Below are 25,892 nucleotides of genomic sequence, written 5' to 3'. Positions count from 1 at the left end.
TGCCTGGAAGTAAGGCCCTGATTTGCCGTGCACAAGAGGAGGCGTGCAGCAGTTTCCAAGAGCCGGTGGCCTCTGCTCTGCGTACGTCTAACGGCGGCACAGTTTTCTGGACACCTAGGAGGCTAGCGTGGACACCCTGTTCCCGGCAGGAACACTGAGTAACCCCAGGCGCACCGGGGTCTGCTAAGCAACATCCACTCCCGTAGCCCTTTAGAGCCCCTCTGTGCATGCCGAGCGTAGGGAAACGCACTGCACTCTCATTTGGAACAGCTAAATTTCCTCAGCACTCGCACACGTTCACGAACACCGTTCTGGCAAGTCCCACATGGCGTCGAAGTCTTACGCGTTGCCCTAGTCTGAGCTGCACTCAGAGTAACCCTCAGCTTCGCTTTCCATCTAGGACCTCCTGCCTGAAGTCACCGTGCCTCCTGGAGGAAGTCGGCTTGCGTTCTGACTGCAATTTAAGTCCTGTTCTTCCTGAGGCACTGCAAGCTTTTGAATAGACACAGGACTAGAGGAGCAGCTACGGCGATCCTTGGTTGAGGCAGTTCGCTTGATGCAGAACACCCTACTTGGAGAAGCAGATTCAGGGAAGGAAACACAGGGTAACCTGTGTCTCTTTGGACTTGTTAGAAACAACAGTGGTGCATGCTGAGTGAGCCCGAGGAAACGGGGGCCTGCTGCGATTAGACTTGCTTTCCCTTTCTGAAGGCTGCATTCATGCTTCGTTAAAGATCCCTGACATACACAGCTCTTGACCGGCAAGTCAACCCTTGTAGAATGCTTCTGGGGAGAAAATGAATTTGCTCTGTCTAAACCAGGTGCTTCCATTGCCGCGGTTGTTTTCAGCCTGACAAGCTCTAGAGCTAAAAGGAATCTCAACGTGGGAACATGCCTCCAGTTTAGGCCCTTGGTAACAGTGTAGATACGGAAACATGCAGCTGTCTCCATGAGTTCTTAGTGGCTTATATGCTTTATTTTCAAGGAAGTACACGTCTGAGGACTCCTAGGCCTCTCGGGTATGCATCATTTTCCCTCCAAGTTGACTGCGTACCTCCACACACCTGTGGGCCGGCTGAGGAATGTCGAGGCCCATTTGTTGATCCGTCGGAGGCCATCTGTGCGTGCCGAGTGATGGGCAACACACTGTAGGTTCCTTGAGGAGAGCTACATGTCCAGAGTGCTCGAACGGCCTCAGGACAACATTGCTGGTGAGTCCGAAGTGCCCAGGAAGACTTTGTCGTGGCCCATGTGTGTGCTGCCATAAGAAAACACCCTGCTTTGAATACTCCGAGGCCCTCGTACCTGAAGTCACTCTGCTCGAGCCGAAAGTCAGCATCTTACCATGCGGTGTCGCTACCGGCACACCCAGCATGAACACATGCCTGGAAGTAAGGCCCTGATTTGCCGTGCACAAGAGGAGGCGTGCAGCAGTTTCCAAGAGCCGGTGGCCTCTGCTCTGCGTACGTCTAACGGCGGCACAGTTTTCTGGACACCTAGGAGGCTAGCGTGGGCACCCTGTTCCCGGCAGGAACACTGAGTAACCCCAGGCGCACCTGGGTCTGCTAAGCAACATCCACTCCCGTAGCCCTTTAGAGCCCCTCTGTGCATGCCGAGCGTAGGGAAACGCACTGCACTCTCATTTGGAACAGCTAAATTTCCTCAGCACTCGCACACGTTTACGAACACCGTTCTGGGAAGTCCCACATGGCATCGAAGTCTTACGCGTTGCCCTAGTCTGAGCTGCACTCAGAGTAACCCTCGGCTTCGCTTTCCATCTAGGACCTCCTGCCTGAAGTCACCGTGCCTCCTGGAGGAAGTCGGCTTGCGTTCTTACTGCAATTTAAGTCCTCTTCTTCCTGTGGCACTGCAAGCTTTTGAATAGACACAGGACCAGAGGAGCAGCTACGGCGATCCTTGGTTGAGGCAGTTCGCTTGATGCAGAACACCCTACTTGGAGAAGCTGATTCAGGGAAGGAAACACAGGGTAACCTGTGTCTCTTTGGACTTGTTAGAAACCACAGGGGTGCATGCTGAGTGAGCCCGAGGAAACGGGTGCCTGCTGGGACTAGACTTGCTTTCCCTTTCTGAAGGCTGCATTCATGCTTCGTTGAAGCTCCCTGACATACGCAGCTCTTGACAGGCAAGTAAACCCTGTAGAATGCTTCTGGGGACAAAATGAATTTGCTCTGTGTAAACCAGGTGCTTCCATGGCCGTGGTTGTTTTCAGCCTGACAAGCTCTAGAGCTAAAAGGAATCTCAACGTGGGAACATGCTTCCAGTTTAGGCCCTTGGTAACCGTGTAGATACGGAGGCATGCAGCTGTCTCCATGAGTTCTTAGTCGCTTGTATGCTTTATTTTCAAAGAAGTACACGTCTGAGGACTCCTAGGCCTCTTGGGTATGCATCATTTTCCCTCCAAGTTGAGTGAGTACCTCAACACCCCTCTGGGCTGGCTGAGGAACTTCGAGACCCATTTGTTGATCCCTCGGAGGCCCTCTGTGCGTGCCGAGTGGTGGGAAACACACTGTAGGTTCCTTGAGGAGAGCTACATGTCCAGAGTGCTCGAACGGCCTCAGGACAATATTGCTGCTGAGTCTGTAGTGCCCAGGAAGACTTTGTCATGGCCCTTGTGTGAGATGCCATGAGAAAACACTCTGCTTTGAATACTCCGAGGCCCTCGTACCTGAAGTCACTCTGCTCGAGGAGAAAGTCAGCATCTTACCATGCGGTGTCGCTACCGGCACACCCAGCATGAACACATGCCTGGAAGTAAGGCCCTGATTTGCCGTGCACAAGAGGAGGCGTGCAGCAGTTTCCAAGAGCCGGTGGCCTCTGCTCTGCGTACGTCTAACGGCGGCACAGTTTTCTGGACACCTAGGAGGCTAGCGTGGGCACCCTGTTCCCGGCAGGAACACTGAGTACCCCCAGGCGCACCTGGGTCTGCTAAGCAATATCCACTCCCGTAGCCCTTTAGAGCCCCTCTGTGCATGCCTAGCGTAGGGAAACGCACTGCACTCTCTTTTGGAGCAGCTAAATTTCCTCAGCACTCGCACACGTTCACGAACACCGTTCTGGCAAGTCCCACATGACGTCGATGTCTTACGCGTTGCCCTAGTCTGAGCTGCACTCCGAGTAACCCTCAGCTTCGCTTTCCATCTAGGACCTCCTGCCTGAAGTCACCGTGCCTCCTGGAGGAAGTCGGCTTGCATTCTTACTGCAATTTAACTCCTGTTCTTCCTGAGGCACTGCAAGCTTTTGAATAGACACAGGCCCAGAGGAGCAGCTACGGCGATCCTTGGTTGAGGCAGTTCGCTTGATGCAGAACACCCTACTTGGAGAAGCAGATTCAGGGAAGGAAACACAGGGTAACCTGTGTCTCTTTGGACTTGTTAGAAACCACAGTGGTGCATGCTGAGTGAGCCCGAGGAAACGGGGGCCTGCTGGAACTAGACTTGCTTTCCCTTTCTGAAGGCTGCATTCATGCTTCGTTGAAGCTCTCTGACATACACAGCTCTTGACAGCCAAGTCAACCCTTGTAGAATGCTTCTGGGGACAAAATGAATTTGCTCTGTCTAAACCAGGTGCTTCCATGGCCGCGGTTGTTTTCAGCCTGACAAGCTCTAGAGCTAAAAGGAATCTCAACGTGGGAACATGCCTCCAGTTTAGGCCCTTGGTAGCCGTGTAGATACGGAGACATGCAGCTGTCTCCATGAGTTCTTAGTCGCTTGTATGCTTTATTTTCAAGGAAGTACACGTCTGAGGACTCCTAGGCCTCTTGGGTATGCATCATTTTCCCTCCAAGTTGACTGAGTACCTCCACACCCCTCTGGGCTGGCTGAGGAACTTCGAGGCCCATTTGTTGATCCCTCGGAGGCCCTCTGTGCGTGCCGAGTGATGGGCAACACACTGTAGGTTCCTTGAGGAGAGCTACATGTCCAGAGTCCTCGAACGGCCTCAGGACAGTATTGCTGCTGAGTCTGTAGTGCCCAGGAAGACTTTGTCATGGCCCTTGTGTGAGATGCCATGAGAAAACACTCTGCTTTGAATACTCCGAGGCCCTCGTACCTGAAGTCACTCTGCTCGAGGAGAAAGTCAGCATCTTACCATGCGGTGTCGCTACCGGCACACCCAGCATGAACACATGCCTGGAAGTAAGGCCCTGATTTGCCGTGCACAAGAGGAGGCGTGCAGCAGTTTCCAAGAGCCGGTGGCCTCTGCTCTGCGTACGTCTAACGGCGGCACAGTTTTCTGGACACCTAGGAGGCTAGCGTGGGCACCCTGTTCCCGGCAGGAACACTGAGTAACCCCAGGCGCACCTGGGTCTGCTAAGCAACATCCACTCCCGTAGCCCTTTAGAGCCCCTCTGTGCATGCCGAGCGTAGGGAAACGCACTGCACTCTCATTTGGAACAGCTAAATTTCCTCAGCACTCGCACACGTTTACGAACACCGTTCTGGCAAGTCCCACATGGCGTCGAAGTCTTACGCGTTGCCCTAGTCTGAGCTGCACTCAGAGTAACCCTCAGCTTCGCTTTCCATCTAGGACCTCCTGCCTGAAGTCACCGTGCCTCCTGGAGGAAGTCGGCTTGCGTTCTGACTGCAATTTAAGTCCTGTTCTTCCTGAGGCACTGCAAGCTTTTGAATAGACACAGGACTAGAGGAGCAGCTACGGCGATCCTTGGTTGAGGCAGTTCGCTTGATGCAGAACACCCTACTTGGAGAAGCAGATTCAGGGAAGGAAACACAGGGTAACCTGTGTCTCTTTGGACTTGTTAGAAACAACAGTGGTGCATGCTGAGTGAGCCCGAGGAAACGGGGGCCTGCTGCGATTAGACTTGCTTTCCCTTTCTGAAGGCTGCATTCATGCTTCGTTAAAGATCCCTGACATACACAGCTCTTGACCGGCAAGTCAACCCTTGTAGAATGCTTCTGGGGAGAAAATGAATTTGCTCTGTCTAAACCAGGTGCTTCCATGGCCGCGGTTGTTTTCAGCCTGACAAGCTCTAGAGCTAAAAGGAATCTCAACGTGGGAACATGCCTCCAGTTTAGGCCCTTGGTAACAGTGTAGATACGGAGGCATGCAGCTGTCTCCATGAGTTCTTAGTCGCTTATATGCTTTATTGTCAAGGAAGTATACGTCTGAGGACTCCTAGGCCACTCGGGTATGCATCATTTTCCCTCCAAGTTGACTGAGTACCTCCACACACCTGTGGGCCGGCTGAGGAAAGTCGAGGCCCATTTGTTGATCCGTCGGAGGCCATCTGTGCGTGCCGAGTGATGGGCAACACACTGTAGGTTCCTTGAGGAGAGCTACATGTCCAGAGTGCTCGAACGGCCTCAGGACAACATTGCTGGTGAGTCCGAAGTGCCCAGGAAGACTTTGTCGTGGCCCATGTGTGTGCTGCCATAAGAAAACACCCTGCTTTGAATACTCCGAGGCCCTCGTACCTGAAGTCACTCTGCTCTAGGAGAAAGTCAGCATCTTACCATGCGGTGTCGCTACCGGCACACCCAGCATGAACACATGCCTGGAAGTAAGGCCCTGATTTGCCGTGCACAAGAGGAGGCGTGCAGCAGTTTCCAAGAGCCGGTGGCCTCTGCTCTGCGTACGTCTAACGGCGGCACAGTTTTCTGGACACCTAGGAGGCTAGCGTGGGCACCCTGTTCCCGGCAGGAACACTGAGTACCCCCAGGCGCACCTGGGTCTGCTAAGCAACATCCACTCCCGTAGCCCTTTAGAGCCCCTCTGTGCATGCCGAGCGTAGGGAAACGCACTGCACTCTCATTTGGAACAGCTAAATTTCCTCAGCACTCGCACACGTTTACGAACACCGTTCTGGCAAGTCCCACATGGCGTCGAAGTCTTACGCGTTGCCCTAGTCTGAGCTGCACTCAGAGTAACCCTCAGCTTCGCTTTCCATCTAGGACCTCCTGCCTGAAGTCACCGTGCCTCCTGGAGGAAGTCGGCTTGTGTTCTTACTGCAATTTAAGTCCTGTTCTTCCTGTGGCACTGCAAGCTTTTGAATAGACACAGGACCAGAGGAGCAGCTACGGCGATCCTTGGTTGAGGCAGTTCGCTTGATGCAGAACACCCTACTTGGAGAAGCAGATTCAGGGAAGGAAACACAGGGTAACCTGTGTCTCTTTGGACTTGTTAGAAACCACAGGGGTGCATGCTGAGTGAGCCCGAGGAAACGGGGGCCTGCTGGAACTAGACTTGCTTTCCCTTTCTGAAGGCTGCATTCATGCTTCGTTAAAGCTCCCTGACATACACAGCTCTTGACAGGCAAGTCAACCCTTGTAGAATGCTTCTGGGGACAAAATGAATTTGCTCTGTCTAAACCAGGTGCTTCCATGGCCGCGGTTGTTTTCAGCCTGACAAGCTCTAGAGCTAAAAGTAATCTCAACGTGGGAACATGCCTCCAGTTTAGGCCCTTGGTAACCGTGTAGATACGGAGGCATGCAGCTGTCTCCATGAGTTCTTAGTCGCTTATATGCTTTATTTTCAAAGATGTACACGTCTGAGGACTCCTAGGCCTCTCGGGTATGCATCATTTTCCCTCCAAGTTGACTGAGTACCTCCACACCCCTGTGGGCCGGCTGAGGAACGTCGAGGCCCATTTGTTGATCCCTCGGAGGCCCTCTGTGCGTGCCGAGTGATGGGCAACACACTGTAGGTTCCTTGAGGAGAGCTACATGTCCATAGTGCTCGAACGGCCTCAGGACAACATTGCTGGTGAGTCCGAAGTGCCCAGGAAGACTTTGTCATGGCCCATGTGTGTGCTGCCATGAGAAAACACCCTGCTTTGAATACTCCGAGGCCCTCGTACCTGAAGTCACTCTGCTCGAGGAGAAAGTCAGCATCTTACCATGCGGTGTCGCTACCGGCACACCCAGCATGAACACATGCCTGGAAGTAAGGCCCTGATTTGCCGTGCAGAAGAGGAGGCGTGCAGCAGTTTCCAAGAGCCGGTGGCCTCTGCTCTGCGTACGTCTAACGGCGGCACAGTTTTCTGGACACCTAGGAGGCTAGCGTGGGCACCCTGTCCCCGGCAGGAACACTGAGTACCCCCAGGCGCACCTGGGTCTGCTAAGCAACATCCACTCCCGTAGCCCTTTAGAGCCCCTCTGTGCATGCCGAGCGTAGGGAAACGCACTGCACTCTCATTTGGAACAGCTAAATTTCCTCAGCACTCGCACACGTTTACGAACACCGTTCTGGGAAGTCCCACATGGCATCGAAGTCTTACGCGTTGCCCTAGTCTGAGCTGCACTCAGAGTAACCCTCGGCTTCGCTTTCCATCTAGGACCTCCTGCCTGAAGTCACCGTGCCTCCTGGAGGAAGTCGGCTTGCGTTCTTACTGCAATTTAAGTCCTCTTCTTCCTGTGGCACTGCAAGCTTTTGAATAGACACAGGACCAGAGGAGCAGCTACGGGGATCCTTGGTTGAGGCAGTTCGCTTGATGCAGAACACCCTACTTGGAGAAGCTGATTCAGGGAAGGAAACACAGGGTAACCTGTGTCTCTTTGGACTTGTTAGAAACCACAGGGGTGCATGCTGAGTGAGCCCGAGGAAACGGGTGCCTGCTGGAACTAGCCTTGCTTTCCCTTTCTGAAGGCTGCATTCATGCTTCGTTGAAGCTCCCTGACATACGCAGCTCTTGACAGGCAAGTAAACCCTGTAGAATGCTTCTGGGGACAAAATGAATTTGCTCTGTCTAAACCAGGTGCTTCCATGGCCGTGGTTGTTTTCAGCCTGACAAGCTCTAGAGCTAAAAGGAATCTCAACGTGGGAACATGCCTCCAGTTTAGGCCCTTGGTAACCGTGTAGATACGGAGGCATGCAGCTGTCTCCATGAGTTCTTAGTCGCTTATATGCTTTATTTTCAAAGATGTACACGTCTGAGGACTCCTAGGCCTCTCGGGTATGCATCATTTTCCCTCCAAGTTGAGTGAGTACCTCAACACCCCTCTGGGCTGGCTGAGGAAATCGAGGCCCATTTGTTGATCCCTCGGAGGCCCTCTGTGCGTGCCGAGTGGTGGGCAACACACTGCAGGTTCCTTGAGGAGAGCTACATGTCCAGAGTCCTCGAACGGCCTCAGGACAATATTGCTGCTGAGTCCGTAGTGCCCAGGAAGACTTTGTCATGGCCCTTGTGTGAGATGCCATGAGAAAACACTCTGCTTTGAATACTCCGAGGCCCTCGTACCTGAAGTCACTCTGCTCTAGGAGAAAGTCAGCATCTTACCATGCGGTGTCGCTACCGGCACACCCAGCATGAACACATGCCTGGAAGTAAGGCCCTGATTTGCCGTGCACAAGAGGAGGCGTGCAGCAGTTTCCAAGAGCCGGTGGCCTCTGCTCTGCGTACGTCTAACGGCGGCACAGTTTTCTGGACACCTAGGAGGCTAGCGTGGGCACCCTGTTCCCGGCAGGAACACTGAGTAACCCCAGGCGCACCTGGGTCTGCTAAGCAACATCCACTCCCGTAGCCCTTTAGAGCCCCTCTGTGCATGCCGAGCGTAGGGAAACGCACTGCACTCTCATTTGGAACAGCTAAATTTCCTCAGCACTCGCACACGTTCACGAACACCGTTCTGGCAAGTCCCACATGGCGTCGAAGTCTTACGCGTTGCCCTAGTCTGAGCTGCACTCAGAGTAACCCTCAGCTTCGCTTTCCATCTAGGACCTCCTGCCTGAAGTCACCGTGCCTCCTGGAGGAAGTCGGCTTGCGTTCTTACTGCAATTTAAGTCCTCTTCTTCCTGTGGCACTGCAAGCTTTTGAATAGACAAAGGCCCAGAGGAGCAGCTACGGCGATCCTTGGTTGAGGCAGTTCGCTTGATGCAGAACACCCTACTTGGAGAAGCAGATTCAGGGAAGGAAACACAGGGTAACCTGTGTCTCTTTGGACTTGTTAGAAACCACAGTCGTGCATGCTGAGTGATCCCCAGGAAACGGGGGCCTGCTGGAACTGGACTTGCTCTCCCTTTCTGAAGGCTGCATTCATGCTTCGTTGAAGCTCTCTGACATACACAGCTCTTGACAGCCAAGTCAACCCTTGTAGAATGCTTCTGGGGACAAAATGAATTTGCTCTGTCTAAACCAGGTGCTTCCATGGCCGCGGTTGTTTTCAGCCTGACAAGCTCTAGAGCTAAAAGGAATCTCAACGTGGGAACATGCCTCCAGTTTAGGCCCTTGGTAGCCGTGTAGATACGGAGGCATGCAGCTGTCTCCATGAGTTCTTAGTCGCTTATATGCTTTATTTTCAAGGAAGTACACGTCTGAGGACTCCTAGGCCTCTCGGGTATGCATCATTTTCCCTCCAAGTTGACTGAGTACCTCCACACCCCTCTGGGCCGGCTGAGGAACTTCGAGGCCCATTTGTTGATCCCTCGGAGGCCCTCTGTGCGTGCCGAGTGATGGGCAACACACTGTAGGTTCCTTGAGGAGAGCTACATGTCCAGAGTCCTCGAACGGCCTCAGGACAGTATTGCTGCTGAGTCTGTAGTGCCCAGGAAGACTTTGTCATGGCCCTTGTGTGAGATGCCATGAGAAAACACTCTGCTTTGAATACTCCGAGGCCCTCGTACCTGAAGTCACTCTGCTCGAGGAGAAAGTCAGCATCTTACCATGCGGTGTCGCTACCGGCACACCCAGCATGAACACATGCCTGGAAGTAAGGCCCTGATTTGCCGTGCACAAGAGGAGGCGTGCAGCAGTTTCCAAGAGCCGGTGGCCTCTGTTCTGCGTACGTCTAACGGCGGCACAGTTTTCTGGACACCTAGGAGGCTAGCGTGGGCACCCTGTTCCCGGCAGGAACACTGAGTAACCCCAGGCGCACCTGGGTCTGCTAAGCAACATCCACTCCCGTAGCCCTTTAGAGCCCCTCTGTGCATGCCGAGCGTAGGGAAACGCACTGCACTCTCATTTGGAACAGCTAAATTTCCTCAGCACTCGCACACGTTTACGAACACCGTTCTGGGAAGTCCCACATGGCGTCGAAGTCTTACGCGTTGCCCTAGTCTGAGCTGCACTCAGAGTAACCCTCAGCTTCGCTTTCCATCTAGGACCTCCTGCCTGAAGTCACCGTGCCTCCTGGAGGAAGTCGGCTTGCGTTCTTACTGCAATTTAAGTCCTGTTCTTCCTGTGGCACTGCAGGCTTTTGAATAGACACAGGACCAGAGGAGCAGCTACGGCGATCCTTGGTTGAGGCAGTTCGCTTGATGCAGAACACCCTACTTGGAGAAGCAGATTCAGGGAAGGAAACACAGGGTAACCTGTGTCTCTTTGGACTTGTTAGAAACCACAGGGGTGCATGCTGAGTGAGCCCGAGGAAACGGGTGCCTGCTGGAACTAGCCTTGCTTTCCCTTTCTGAAGGCTGCATTCATGCTTCGTTAAAGCTCCCTGACATACACAGCTCTTGACAGGCAAGTCAACCCTTGTAGAATGCTTCTGGGGACAAAATGAATTTGCTCTGTCTAAACCAGGTGCTTCCATGGCCGCGGTTGTTTTCAGCCTGACAAGCTCTAGAGCTAAAAGGAATCTCAACGTGGGAACATGCCTCCAGTTTAGGCCCTTGGTAACCGTGTAGATACGGAGGCATGCAGCTGTCTCCATGAGTTCTTAGTCGCTTATATGCTTTATTTTCAAAGATGTACACGTCTGAGGACTCCTAGGCCTCTCGGGTATGCATCATTTTCCCTCCTAGTTGACTGAGTACCTCAACACCCCTCTGGGACGGCTGAGGAACTCGAGGCCCATTTGTTGATCCCTCGGAGGCCCTCTGTGCGTGCCGAGTGATGGGCAACACACTGTAGGTTCCTTGAGGAGAGCTACATGTCCATAGTGCTCGAACGGCCTCAGGACAACATTGCTGGTGTGTCCGAAGTGCCCAGGAAGACTTTGTCATGGCCCATGTGTGTGCTGCCATGAGAAAACACCCTGCTTTGAATACTCCGAGGCCCTCGTACCTGAAGTCACTCTGCTCGAGGAGAAAGTCAGCATCTTACCATGCGGTGTCGCTACCGGCACACCCAGCATGAACACATGCCTGGAAGTAAGGCCCTGATTTGCCGTGCACAAGAGGAGGCGTGCAGCAGTTTCCAAGAGCCGGTGGCCTCTGCTCTGCGTACGTCTAACGGCGGCACAGTTTTCTGGACACCTAGGAGGCTAGGGTAGGCACCCTGTTCCCGGCAAGAACACTGAGTACATCCAGGCGCACATGGGTCTGCTAAGCAACATCCACTCCCGTAGCCCTTTAGAGCCCCTCTGTGCATGCCGAGCGTAGGGAAACGCACTGCACTCTCTTTTGGAGCAGCTAAATTTCCTCAGCACTCGCACACGTTCACGAACACCGTTCTGGCAAGTCCCACATGACGTCGAAGTCTTACGCGTTGCCCTAGTCTGAGCTGCACTCAGAGTAACCCTCAGCTTCGCTTTCCATCTAGGACCTCCTGCCTGAAGTCACCGTGCCTCCTGGAGGAAGTCGGCTTGCATTCTGACTGCAATTTAACTCCTGTTCTTCCTGAGGCACTGCAAGCTTTTGAATAGACACAGGCCCAGAGGAGCAGCTACGGCGATCCTTGGTTGAGGCAGTTCGCTTGATGCAGAACACCCTACTTGGAGAAGCAGATTCAGGGAAGGAAACACAGGGTAACCTGTGTCTCTTTGGACTTGTTAGAAACCACAGTCGTGCATGCTGAGTGAGCCCCAGGAAACGGGGGCCTGCTGGAACTGGACTTGCTCTCCCTTTCTGAAGGCTGCATTCATGCTTCGTTGAAGCTCTCTGACATACACAGCTCTTGACAGCCAAGTCAACCCTTGTAGAATGCTTCTGGGGACAAAATGAATTTGCTCTGTCTAAACCAGGTGCTTCCATGGCCGCGGTTGTTTTCAGCCTGACAAGCTCTAGAGCTATAAGGAATCTCAACGTGGGAACATGCCTCCAGTTTAGGCCCTTGGTAGCCGTGTAGATACGGAGGCATGCAGCTGTCTCCATGAGTTCTTAGTCGCTTATATGCTTTATTTTCAAGGAAGTACACGTCTGAGGACTCCTAGGCCTCTCGGGTATGCATGATATTCCCTCCAAGTTGACTGAGTACCTTCACACCGCTGTGGGCCGGCTGAGGAACTTCGAGGCCCATTTGTTGATCCGTCGGAGGCCCTCTGTGCGTGACGAGTGATGGGCAGCACACTGTAGGTTCCTTGAGGAGAGCTACATGTCCAGAGTCCTCGAACGGCCTCAGGACAGTATTGCTGCTGAGTCTGTAGTGCCCAGGAAGACTTTGTCATGGCCCTTGTGTGAGATGCCATGAGAAAACACTCTGCTTTGAATACTCCGAGGCCCTCGTACCTGAAGTCACTCTGCTCGAGGAGAAAGTCAGCATCTTACCATGCGGTGTCGCTACCGGCACACCCAGCATGAACACATGCCTGGAAGTAAGGCCCTGATTTGCCGTGCACAAGAGGAGGCGTGCAGCAGTTTCCAAGAGCCGGTGGCCTCTGTTCTGCGTACGTCTAACGGCGGCACAGTTTTCTGGACACCTAGGAGGCTAGCGTGGACACCCTGTTCCCGGCAGGAACACTGAGTAACCCCAGGCGCACCGGGGTCTGCTAAGCAACATCCACTCCCGTAGCCCTTTAGAGCCCCTCTGTGCATGCCGAGCGTAGGGAAACGCACTGCACTCTCATTTGGAACAGCTAAATTTCCTCAGCACTCGCACACGTTCACGAACACCGTTCTGGCAAGTCCCACATGGCGTCGAAGTCTTACGCGTTGCCCTAGTCTGAGCTGCACTCAGAGTAACCCTCAGCTTCGCTTTCCATCTAGGACCTCCTGCCTGAAGTCACCGTGCCTCCTGGAGGAAGTCGGCTTGCGTTCTGACTGCAATTTAAGTCCTGTTCTTCCTGAGGCACTGCAAGCTTTTGAATAGACACAGGACTAGAGGAGCAGCTACGGCGATCCTTGGTTGAGGCAGTTCGCTTGATGCAGAACACCCTACTTGGAGAAGCAGATTCAGGGAAGGAAACACAGGGTAACCTGTGTCTCTTTGGACTTGTTAGAAACAACAGTGGTGCATGCTGAGTGAGCCCGAGGAAACGGGGGCCTGCTGCGATTAGACTTGCTTTCCCTTTCTGAAGGCTGCATTCATGCTTCGTTAAAGCTCCCTGACATACACAGCTCTTGACCGGCAAGTCAACCCTTGTAGAATGCTTCTGGGGAGAAAATGAATTTGCTCTGTCTAAACCAGGTGCTTCCATTGCCGCGGTTGTTTTCAGCCTGACAAGCTCTAGAGCTAAAAGGAATCTCAACGTGGGAACATGCCTCCAGTTTAGGCCCTTGGTAACAGTGTAGATACGGAAACATGCAGCTGTCTCCATGAGTTCTTAGTGGCTTATATGCTTTATTTTCAAGGAAGTACACGTCTGAGGACTCCTAGGCCTCTCGGGTATGCATCATTTTCCCTCCAAGTTGACTGCGTACCTCCACACACCTGTGGGCCGGCTGAGGAATGTCGAGGCCCATTTGTTGATCCGTCGGAGGCCATCTGTGCGTGCCGAGTGATGGGCAACACACTGTAGGTTCCTTGAGGAGAGCTACATGTCCAGAGTGCTCGAACGGCCTCAGGACAACATTGCTGGTGAGTCCGAAGTGCCCAGGAAGACTTTGTCGTGGCCCATGTGTGTGCTGCCATAAGAAAACACCCTGCTTTGAATACTCCGAGGCCCTCGTACCTGAAGTCACTCTGCTCTAGGAGAAAGTCAGCATCTTACCATGCGGTGTCGCTACCGGCACACGCAGCATGAACACATGCCTGGAAGTAAGGCCCTGATTTGCCGTGCACAAGAGGAGGCGTGCAGCAGTTTCCAAGAGCCGGTGGCCTCTGCTCTGCGTACGTCTAACGGCGGCACAGTTTTCTGGACACCTAGGAGGCTAGCGTGGGCACCCTGTTCCCGGCAGGAACACTGAGTAACCCCAGGCGCACCTGGGTCTGCTAAGCAACATCCACTCCCGTAGCCCTTTAGAGCCCCTCTGTGCATGCCGAGCGTAGGGAAACGCACTGCACTCTCATTTGGAACAGCTAAATTTCCTCAGCACTCGCACACGTTTACGAACACCGTTCTGGCAAGTCCCACATGGCGTCGAAGTCTTACGCGTTGCCCTAGTCTGAGCTGCACTCAGCGTAACCCTCAGCTTCGCTTTCCATCTAGGACCTCCTGCCTGAAGTCACCGTGCCTCCTGGAGGAAGTCGGCTTGTGTTCTTACTGCAATTTAAGTCCTGTTCTTCCTGTGGCACTGCAGGCTTTTGAATAGACACAGGACCAGAGGAGCAGCTACGGCGATCCTTTGTTGAGGCAGTTCGCTTGATGCAGAACACCCTACTTGGAGAAGCAGATTCAGGGAAGGAAACACAGGGTAACCTGTGTCTCTTTGGACTTGTTAGAAACCACAGGGGTGCATGCTGAGTGAGCCCGAGGAAACGGGTGCCTGCTGGAACTAGCCTTGCTTTCCCTTTCTGAAGGCTGCATTCATGCTTCGTTAAAGATCCCTGACATACACAGCTCTTGACAGGCAAGTCAACCCTTGTAGAATGCTTCTGGGGACAAAATGAATTTGCTCTGTGTAAACCAGGTGCTTCCATGGCCGCGGTTGTTTTCAGCCTGACAAGCTCTAGAGCTAAAAGGAATCTCAACGTGGGAACATGCCTCCAGTTTAGGCCCTTGGTAACCGTGTAGATACGGAGGCATGCAGCTGTCTCCATGAGTTCTTAGTCGCTTATATGCTTTATTTTCAAAGATGTACACGTCTGAGGACTCCTAGGCCTCTCGGGTATGCATCATTTTCCCTCCTAGTTGACTGAGTACCTCCACATCCCTGTGGGACGGCTGAGGAACGTCGAGGCCCATTTGTTGATCCCTCGGAGGCCCTCTGTGCGTGCCGAGTGATGGGCAACACACTGTAGGTTCCTTGAGGAGAGCTACATGTCCATAGTGCTCGAACGGCCTCAGGACAACATTGCTGGTGAGTCCGAAGTGCCCAGGAAGACTTTGTCATGGCCCATGTGTGTGCTGCCATGAGAAAACACCCTGCTTTGAATACTCCGAGGCCCTCGTACCTGAAGTCACTCTGCTCGAGGAGAAAGTCAGCATCTTACCATGCGGTGTCGCTACCGGCACACCCAGCATGAACACATGCCTGGAAGTAAGGCCCTGATTTGCCGTGCAGAAGAGGAGGCGTGCAGCAGTTTCCAAGAGCCGGTGGCCTCTGCTCTGCGTACGTCTAACGGCGGCACAGTTTTCTGGACACCTAGGAGGCTAGCGTGGGCACCCTGTCCACGGCAGGAACACTGAGTACCCCCAGGCGCACCTGGGTCTGCTAAGCAACATCCACTCCCGTAGCCCTTTAGAGCCCCTCTGTGCATGCCGAGCGTAGGGAAACGCACTGCACTCTCATTTGGAACAGCTAAATTTCCTCAGCACTCGCACACGTTTACGAACACCGTTCTGGGAAGTCCCACATGGCATCGAAGTCTTACGCGTTGCCCTAGTCTGAGCTGCACTCAGAGTAACCCTCGGCTTCGCTTTCCATCTAGGACCTCCTGCCTGAAGTCACCGTGCCTCCTGGAGGAAGTCGGCTTGCGTTCTTACTGCAATTTAAGTCCTCTTCTTCCTGTGGCACTGCAAGCTTTTGAATAGACACAGGACCAGAGGAGCAGCTACGGGGATCCTTGGTTGAGGCAGTTCGCTTGATGCAGAACACCCTACTTGGAGAAGCTGATTCAGGGAAGGAAACACAGGGTAACCTGTGTCTCTTTGGACTTGTTAGAAACCACAGGGGTGCATGCTGAGTGAGCCCGAGGAAACGGGTGCCTGCTGGAACTAGCCTTGCTTTCCCTTTCTGAAGGCTGCATTCATGCTTCGTTGAAGCTCCCTGACATACGCAGCTCTTGACAGGCAAGTAAACCCTGTAGAATGCTTCTGGGGACAAAATGAATTTGCTCTGTCTAAACCAGGTGCTTCCATGGCCGTGGTTGTTTTCAGCCTGACAAGCTCTAGAGCTAAAAGGAATCTCAACGTGGGAACATGCCTCCAGTTTAGGCCCTTGGTAACCGTGTAGATACGGAGGCATGCAGCTGTCTCCATGAGTTCTTAGTCGCTTATATGCTTTATTTTCAAAGATGTACACGTCTGAGGACTCCTAGGCCTCTCGGGTATGCATCATTTTCCCTCCAAGTTGAGTGAGTACCTCAACACCCCTCTGGGCTGGCTGAGGAAATCGAGGCCCATTTGTTGATCCCTCGGAGGCCCTCTGTGCGTGCCGAGTGGTGGGCAACACACTGCAGGTTCCTTGAGGAGAGCTACATGTCCAGAGTCCTCGAACGGCCTCAGGACAATATTGCTGCTGAGTCCGTAGTGCCCAGGAAGACTTTGTCATGGCCCTTGTGTGAGATGCCATGAGAAAACACTCTGCTTTGAATACTCCGAGGCCCTCGTACCTGAAGTCACTCTGCTCTAGGAGAAAGTCAGCATCTTACCATGCGGTGTCGCTACCGGCACACGCAGCATGAACACATGCCTGGAAGTAAGGCCCTGATTTGCCGTGCACAAGAGGAGGCGTGCAGCAGTTTCCAAGAGCCGGTGGCCTCTGCTCTGCGTACGTCTAACGGCGGCACAGTTTTCTGGACACCTAGGAGGCTAGCGTGGGCACCCTGTTCCCGGCAGGAACACTGAGTAACCCCAGGCGCACCTGGGTCTGCTAAGCAACATCCACTCCCGTAGCCCTTTAGAGCCCCTCTGTGCATGCCGAGCGTAGGGAAACGCACTGCACTCTCATTTGGAATAGCTAAATTTCCTCAGCACTCGCACACGTTTACGAACACCGTTCTGGGAAGTCCCTCATGGCGTCGAAGTCTTACGCGTTACCCTAGTCTGAGCTGCAATCAGAGTAACCCTCGGCTTCGCTTTCCATCTAGGACCTCCTGTCTGAAGTCACCGTGCCTCCTGGAGGAAGTCGGCTTGCGTTCTTACTGCAATTTAAGTCCTCTTCTTCCTGAGGCACTGCAAGCTTTTGAATAGACAAAGGACTAGAGGAGCAGCTACGGCGATCCTTGGTTGAGGCAGTTCGCTTGATGCAGAACACCCTACTTGGAGAAGCAGATTCAGGGAAGGAAACACAGGGTAACCTGTGTCTCTTTGGACTTGTTAGAAACCACAGTCGTGCATGCTGAGTGAGCCCGAGGATACGGGGGCCTGCTGGGACTAGCCTTGCTTTCCCTTTCTGAAGCCTGCATTCATGCTTCGTTGAAGCTCTCTGACATACACAGCTCTTGACAGGCAAGTCAACCCTTGTAGAATGCTTCTGGGGACAAAATGAATTTGCTCTGTCTAAACCAGGTGCTTCCATGGCCGCGGTTGTTTTCAGCCTGACAAGCTCTAGAGCTAAAAGGAATCTCAACGTGGGAACATGCCTCCAGTTTTGGCCCTTGGTAACCGTGTAGATACGGAGGCATGCAGCTGTCTCCATGAGTTCTTAGTCGCTTATATGCTTTATTTTCAAAGATGTACACGTCTGAGGACTCCTAGGCCTCTCGGGTATGCATCATTTTCCCTCCAAGTTGAGTGAGTACCTCAACACCCCTCTGGGCTGGCTGAGGAACTTCGAGACCTATTTGTTGATCCCTCGGAGGCCTTCTGTGCGTGCCGAGTGGTGGGCAACACACTGTAGGTTCCTTGAGGAGAGCTACATGTCCAGAGTCCTCGAACGGCCTCAGGACAATATTGCTGCTGAGTCTGTAGTGCCCAGGAAGACTTTGTCATGGCCCTTGTGTGAGATGCCATGAGAAAACACTCTGCTTTGAATACTCCGAGACCCTCGTACCTGTAGTCACTCTGCTCGAGGAGAAAGTCAGCATCTTACCATGCGGTGTCGCTACCGGCACACCCAGCATGAACACATGCCTGGAAGTAAGGCCCTGATTTGCCGTGCACAAGAGGAGGCGTGCAGCAGTTTCCAAGAGCCGCTGGCCTCTGCTCTGCGTACGTCTAACGGCGGCACAGTTTTCTGGACACCTAGAAGGCTAGCGTGGGCACCCTGTTCCCGGCAGGAACACTGAGTACCCCCAGGCGCACCTGGGTCTGCTAAGCAACATCCACTCCCGTAGCCCTTTAGAGGCCCTCTGTGCATGCCGAGCGTAGGGAAACGCACTGCACTCTCTTTTGGAGCAGCTAAATTTCCTCAGCACTCGCACACGTTCACGAACACCGTTCTGGCAAGACCCACATGACGTCGAAGTCTTATGCGTTACCCTAGTCTGAGCTGCACTCAGAGTAACCCTCAGCTTAGCTTTCCATATAGGACCTCCTGCCTGAAGTCACCGTGCCTCCTGGAGGAAGTCGGCTTGCGTTCTGACTGCAATTTAAGTCCTGTTCTTCCTGAGGCACTGCAAGCTTTTGAATAGACACAGGACCAGAGGAGCAGCTACGGCGATCCTTGGTTGAGGCAGTTCGCTTGATGCAGAACACCCTACTTGGAGAAGCAGATTCAGGGAAGGAAACACAGGGTAACCTGTGTCTCTTTGGACTTGTTAGAAACCACAGTCGTGCATGCTGAGTGAGCCCGAGTATACGGGGGCCTGCTGGAACTAGCCTTGCTTTCCCTTTCTGAAGGCTGCATTCATGCTTCGTTCAAGCTCCCTGACATACGCAGCTCTTGACAGGCAAGTCAACCCTGTAGAATGCTTCTGGGGACAAAATGAATTTGCTCTGTCTAAACCAGGTGCTTCCATGGCCGCGGTTGTTTTCAGCCTGACAAGCTCTAGAGCTAAAAGGAATCTCAACGTGGGAACATGCCTCCAGTTTAGGCCCTTGGTAGCCGTGTACATACGGAGACATGCAGCTGTCTCCATGAGTTCTTAGTCGCTTGTATGCTTTATTTTCAAGGAAGTACACGTCTGAGGACTCCTAGGCCTCTCGCGTATGCATGATATTCCCTCCAAGTTGACTGAGTACCTTCACACCGCTGTGGGCCGGATGAGGAACTTCGAGGCCTATTTGTTGATCCCTCGAAGGCCCTCTGTGCGTGCCGAGTGATGGGCAACACACTGTAGGTTCCTTGAGGAGAGCTACATGTCCAGAGTGCTCGAACGGCCTCAGGACAACATTGCTGGTGATTCCGAAGTGCCCAGGAAGACTTTGTCATGTCCCATGTGTGTGCTGCCATGAGAAAACACCCTGCTTTGAATACTCCGAGGCTCTCGTACCTGAAGTCACTCTGCTCGAGGAGAAAGTCAGCATCTTACCATGCGGTGTCGCTACCGGCACACCCAGCATGAACACATGCCTGGAAGTAAGGCGCTGATTTGCCGTGCAGAATAGGAGGCGTGCAGCAGTTTCCAAGAGCCGGTGGCCTCTGCTCTGCGTACGTCTAACGGCGGCACAGTTTTCTGGACACCTAGGAGGCTAGCGTGGGCACCCTGTTCCCAGCAGGAACACTGAGTACCCCCAGGCGCACCTGTGTCTGCTAAGCAACATCAACTCCCGTAGCCCTATAGAGCCCCTCTGTGCATGCCGAGCGTAGGGAAACGCACTGCACTCTCTTTTGGAGCAGCTAAATTTCCTCAGCACTCGCACACGTTCACGAACACCGTTCTGGCAAGTCCCACATGGCGTCGAAGTCTTACGCGTTGCCCTAGTCTGAGCTGCACTCAGAGCAACCCTCAGCTTCGTTTTCCATCTAGGACCACCTGCCTGAAGTCACCGTGCCTCCTGGAGGAAGTCGGCTTGCGTTCTTACTGCAATTTAAGTCCTCTTCTTCCTGTGGCACTGCAAGCTTTTGAGTAGACACAGGACCAGAGGAGCAGCTACGGGGATCCTTGGTTGAGGCAGTTCGCTTGATGCAGAACACCCTACTTGGAGAAGCAGATTCAGGGAAGGAAACACAGGGTAACCTGTGTCTCTTTGGACTTGTTAGAAACAACAGGGGTGCATGCTGAGTGAGCCCGAGGAAACGGTTGCCTGCTAGAACTCGCCTTGCTTTCCCTTTCTGAAGGCTGCATTCATGCTTCGTTGAAGCTCCCTGACATACGCAGCTCTTGACAGGCAAGTCAACCCTGTAGAATGCTTCTGGGGACAAAATGAATTTACTCTGTCTAAACCAGGTGCTTCCATGGCCGTGGTTGTTTTCAGCCTGACAAGCTCTAGAGCTAAAAGGAATCTCAACGTGGGAACATGCCTCCAGTTTAGGCCCTTGGTAACCGTGTAGATACGGAGGCATGCAGCTGTCTCCATGAGTTCTTAGTCGCTTATATGCTTTATTTTCAAAGATGTACACGTCTGAGGACTCCTAGGCCTCTCGGGTATGCATCATTTTCCCTCCAAGTTGAGTGAGTACCTCAACACCCCTCTGGGCTGGCTGAGGAAATCGAGGCCCATTTGTTGATCCCTCGGAGGCCCTCTGTGCGTGCCGAGTGGTGGGCAACACACTGTAGTTTCCTTGAGGAGAGCTACATGTCCAGAGTCCTCAAACGGCCTCAGGACAATATTGCTGCTGAGTCCGTAGTGCCCAGGAAGACTTTGTCATGGCCCTTGTGTGAGATGCCATGAGAAAACACTCTGCTTTGAATACTCCGAGGCCCTCGTACCTGAAGTCACTCTGCTCGAGGAGAAAGTCAGCATCTTACCATGCGGTGTCGCTACCGGCACACCCAGCATGAACACATGCCTGGAAGTAAGGCCCTGATTTGCCGTGCAGAAGAGGAGGCGTGCAGCAGTTTCCAGGAGCCGGTGGCCTCTGCTCTGCGTACGTCTAACGGCGGCACAGTTTTCTGGACACCTAGGAGGCTAGCGTGGGCACCCTGTTCCCGGCAGGATCACTGAGTACCCCCAGGCGCACCTGGGTCTGCTAAGCAACATCCACTCCCGTAGCCCTTTAGAGGCCCTCTGTGCATGCCGAGCGTAGGGAAACGCACTGCACTCTCTTTTGGAGCAGCTAAATTTCCTCAGCACTCGCACACGTTCACGAACACCGTTCTGGCAAGTCCCACATGACGTCGAAGTCTTACGCGTTGCCCTAGTTTGAGCTGCACTCAGAGTAACCCTCAGCTTCGCTTTCCATCTAGGACCTCCTGCCTGAAGTCACCGTGCCTCCTGGAGGAAGTCGGCTTGCGTTCTGACTGCAATTTAAGTCCTGTTCTTCCTGAGGCACTGCAAGCTTTTGAATAGACACAGGACCAGAGGAGCAGCTACGGCGATCCTTTGTTGAGGCAGTTCGCTTGATGCAGAACACCCTACTTGGAGAAGCAGATTCAGGGAAGGAAACACAGGGTAACCTGTGTCTCTTTGGTCTTGTTAGAAACAACAGTCGTGCATGCTGAGTGAGCCCGACGAAACGGGGGCCTGCTGGGACTAGCCTTGCTTTCCCTTTCTGAAGGCTGCATTCATGCTTCGTTGAAGCTCTCTGACATACGCAGCTCTTGACAGGCAAGTCAACCCTGTAGAATGCTTCTGGGGACAAAATGAATTTGCTCTGTCTAAACCAGGTGCTTCCATGGCCGCGGTTGTTTTCAGCCTGACAAGCTCTAGAGCTAAAAGGAATCTCAACGTGGGAACATGCCTCCAGTTTAGGCCCTTGGTAACCGTGTAGATACGGAGGCATGCAGCTGTCTCCATGAGTTCTTAGTCGCTTATATGCTTTATTTTCAAAGATGTACACGTCTGAGGACTCCTAGGCCTCTCGGGTATGCATCATTTTCCCTCCAAGTTGAGTGAGTACCTCAACACCCCTGTGGGCTGGCTGAGGAACTTCGAGACCCATTTGCTGATCCCTCGGAGGCCCTCTGTGCGTGCCGAGTGGTGGGCAACACACTGTAGGTTCCTTGAGGAGACTTACATGTCCAGAGTCCTCGAACGGCCTCAGGACAATATTGCTGCTGAGTCCGTAGTGCCCAGGAATACTTTGTCATGGCCCTTGTGTGAGATGCCATGAGAAAACACTCTGCTTTGAATACTCCCAGGCCCTCGTACCTGAAGTCACTCTGCTCGAGGAGAAAGTCAGCATCTTACCATGCGGTGTCGCTACCGGCACACCCAGCATGAACACATGCCTGGAAGTAAGGCCCTGATTTGCCGTGCAGAAGAGGAGGCGTGCAGCAGTTTCCAGGAGCCGGTGGCCTCTGCTCTGCGTACGTCTAACGGCGGCACAGTTTTCTGGACACCTAGGAGGCTAGCGTGGGCACCCTGTTCCCGGCAGGATCACTGAGTACCCCCAGGCGCACCTGGGTCTGCTAAGCAACATCCACTCCCGTAGCCCTTTAGAGCCCCTCTGTGCATGCCGAGCGTAGGGAAACGCACTGCACTCTCTTTTGGAGCAGCTAAATTTCCTCAGCACTCGCACACGTTCACGAACACCGTTCTGGCAAGTCCCACATGGCGTCGAAGTCTTACGCGTTACCCTAGTCTGAGCTGCACTCAGAGTAACCCTCAGCTTCGCTTTCCATCTAGGATCTCCTGCCTGAAGTCACCGTGCCTCCTGGAGGAAGTCGGCTTGCGTTCTGACTGCAATTTAAGTCCTGTTCTTCCTGAGGCACTGCAAGCTTTTGAATAGACACAGGACCAGAGGAGCAGCTACGGCGATCCTTGGTTGAGGCAGTTCGCTTGATGCAGAACACCCTACTTAGAGAAGCAGATTCAGGGAAGGAAACACAGGGTAACCTGTGTCTCTTTGGACTTGTAAGAAACAACAGTGGTGCATGCTGAGTGAGCCCGAGGAAACGGGGGCCTGCTGGGACTAGCCTTGCTTTCCCTTTCTGAAGGCTGCATTCATGCTTCGTTAAAGATCCCTGACATACACAGCTCTTGACAGGCAAGTCAACCCTTGTAGAATGCTTCTGGGGAGAAAATGAATTTGCTCTGTCTAAACCAGGTGCTTCCATGGCCGCGGTTGTTTTCAGCCTGACAAGCTCTAGAGCTAAAAGGAATCTCAACGTGGGAACATGCCTCCAGTTTAGGCCCTTGGTTGCCGTGTACATAGGGAGACATGCAGCTGTCTCCATGAGTTCTTAGTCGCTTGTATGCTTTATTTTCAAGGAAGTACACGTCTGAGGACTCCTAGGCCTGTCGGGTATGCATGATATTCCCTCCAAGTTGACTGAGTACCTTCACACCGCTGTGGGCTGGATGAGGAACTTCGAGGCCCATTTGTTGATCCCTCGAAGGCCCTCTGTGCGTGCCGAGTGATGGGCAACACACTGTAGGTTCCTTGAGGAGAGCTACATGTCCAGAGTGCTCGAACGGCCTCAGGACAACATTGCTGGTGATTCCGAAGTGCCCAGGAAGGCTTTGTCATGTCCCATGTGTGTGCTGCCATGAGAAAACACCCTGCTTTGAATACTCCGAGGCTCTCGTACCTGAAGTCACTCTGCTCGAGGAGAAAGTCAGCATCTTACCATGCGGTGTCGCTACCGGCACACCCAGCATGAACACATGCCTGGAAGTAAGGCACTGATTTGCCGTGCAGAATAGGAGGCGTGCAGCAGTTTCCAAGAGCCGGTGGCCTCTGCTCTGCGTACGTCTAACGGCGGCACAGTTTTCTGGACACCTAGGAGGCTAGCGTGGGCACCCTGTTCCCGGCAGGAACACTGAGTACCCCCAGGCGCACCTGGGTCTGCTAAGCAACATCCACTCCCGTAGCCCTTTAGAGCCCCTCTGTGCATGCCGAGCGTAGGGAAACGCACTGCACTCTCTTTTGGAGCAGCTACATTTCCTCAGCACTCGCACACGTTCACGAACACCGTTCTGGCAAGTCCCACATGGCGTCGAAGTCTTACGCGTTGCCCTAGTCTGAGCTGCACTCAGAGTAACCCTCGGCTTCGCTTTCCATGTAGGACCTCCTGCCTGAAGTCACCGTGCCTCCTGGAGGAAGTCGACTTTTGTTCTTACTGCAATTTAAGTCCTCTTCTTCCTGTGGCACTGCAAGCTTTTGAATAGACACAGGACCAGAGGAGCAGCTACGGGGATCCTTGGTTGAGGCAGTTCGCTTGATGCAGAACACCCTACTTGGAGAAGCTGATTCAGGGAAGGAAACACAGGGTAACCTGTGTCTCTTTGGACTTGTTAGAAACCACAGGGGTGCATGCTGAGTGAGCCCGAGGAAACGGGGGCCTGCCTCGACTAGCCTTGCTTTCCCTTTCTGAAGGCTGCATTCATGCTTCGTTGAAGCTCCCTGACATACGCAGCTCTTGACAGGCAAGTCAACCCTGTAGAATGCTTCTGGGGACAAAATGAATTTGCTCTGTCTAAACCAGGTGCTTCCATGGCCGTGGTTGTTTTCAGCCTGACAAGCTCTAGAGCTAAAAGGAATCTCAACGTGGGAACATGCCTCCAGTTTAGGCCCTTGGTAACCATGTAGATACGGAGGCATGCAGCTGTCTCCATGAGTTCTTAGTCGCTTATATGCTTTATTTTCAGAGATGTACACGTCTGAGGACTCCTAGGCCTCTCGGGTATGCATCATTTTCCCTCCAAGTTCAGTGAGTACCGCAACACCCCTCTGGGCTGGCTGAGGAAATCGAGGCCCATTTGTTGATCCCTCGGAGGCCCTCTGTGCGTGCCGAGTGGTGGGCAACACACTGTAGTTTCCTTGAGGAGAGCTACATGTCCAGAGTCCTCGAACGGCCTCAAGTCAATATTGCTGCTGAGTCCGTAGTGCCCACGAATACTTTGTCATGGCCCTTGTGTGAGATGCCATGAGAAAACACTCTGCTTTGAATACTCCGAGGCCCTCGTACCTGAAGTCACTCTGCTCGAGGAGAAAGTCAGCATCTTACCATGCGGTGTCGCTACCGGCACACCCAGCATGAACACATGCCTGGAAGTAAGGCCCTGATTTGCCGTGCACAAGAGGAGGCGTGCAGCAGTTTCCAGGAGCCGGTGGCCTCTGCTCTGCGTACGTCTAACGGCGGCACAGTTTTCTGGACACCTAGGAGGCTAGCGTGGGCACCCTGTTCCCGGCAGGATCACTGAGTACCCCCAGGCGCACCTGGGTCTGCTAAGCAACATCCACTCCCGTAGCCCTTTAGAGCCCCTCTGTGCATGCCGAGCGTAGGGAAACGCACTGCACTCTCTTTTGGAGCAGCTAAATTTCCTCAGCACTCGCACACGTTCACGAACACCGTTCTGGCAAGTCCCACATGGCGTCGAAGTCTTACGCGTTACCCTAGTCTGAGCTGCACTCAGAGTAACCCTCAGCTTCGCTTTCCATCTAGGACCTCCTGCCTGAAGTCACCGTGCCTCCTGGAGGAAGTCGGCTTGCGTTCTGACTGCAATTTAAGTCCTGTTCTTCCTGAGGCACTGCAAGCTTTTGAATAGACACAGGACCAGAGGAGCAGCTACGGCGATCCTTGGTTGAGGCAGTTCGCTTGATGCAGAACACCCTACTTGGAGAAGCAGATTCAGGGAAGGAAACACAGGGTAACCTGTGTCTCTTTGGACTTGTTAGAAACCACAGTCGTGCATGCTGAGTGAGCCCGAGTATACGGGGGCCTGCTGGAACTAGCCTTGCTTTCCCTTTCTGAAGGCTGCATTCCTGCTTCGTTGAAGCTCCCTGACATACGCAGCTCTTGACAGGCAAGTCAACCCTGTAGAATGCTTCTGGGGACAAAATGAATTTGCTCTGTCTAAACCAGGTGCTTCCATGGCCGCGGTTGTTTTCAGCCTGACAAGCTCTAGAGCTAAAAGGAATCTCAACGTGGGAACATGCCTCCAGTTTAGGCCCTTGGTAGCCGTGTACATACGGAGACATGCAGCTGTCTCCATGAGTTCTTAGTCGCTTGTATGCTTTATTTTCAAGGAAGTACACGTCTGAGGACTCCTAGGCCTCTCGCGTATGCATGA

This window comes from Delphinapterus leucas, chromosome 19, assembly GCF_059928025.1.
Source record: "Delphinapterus leucas isolate spDelLeu-1000000601 "Yukka" chromosome 19, BTC_Dleu_Yukka2, whole genome shotgun sequence".
Taxonomy (NCBI): Eukaryota; Metazoa; Chordata; class Mammalia; order Artiodactyla; family Monodontidae; genus Delphinapterus; species Delphinapterus leucas.
The sequence above is the reverse complement of the archived record's forward strand: the minus strand, read 5'-3'. Positions refer to the sequence as shown.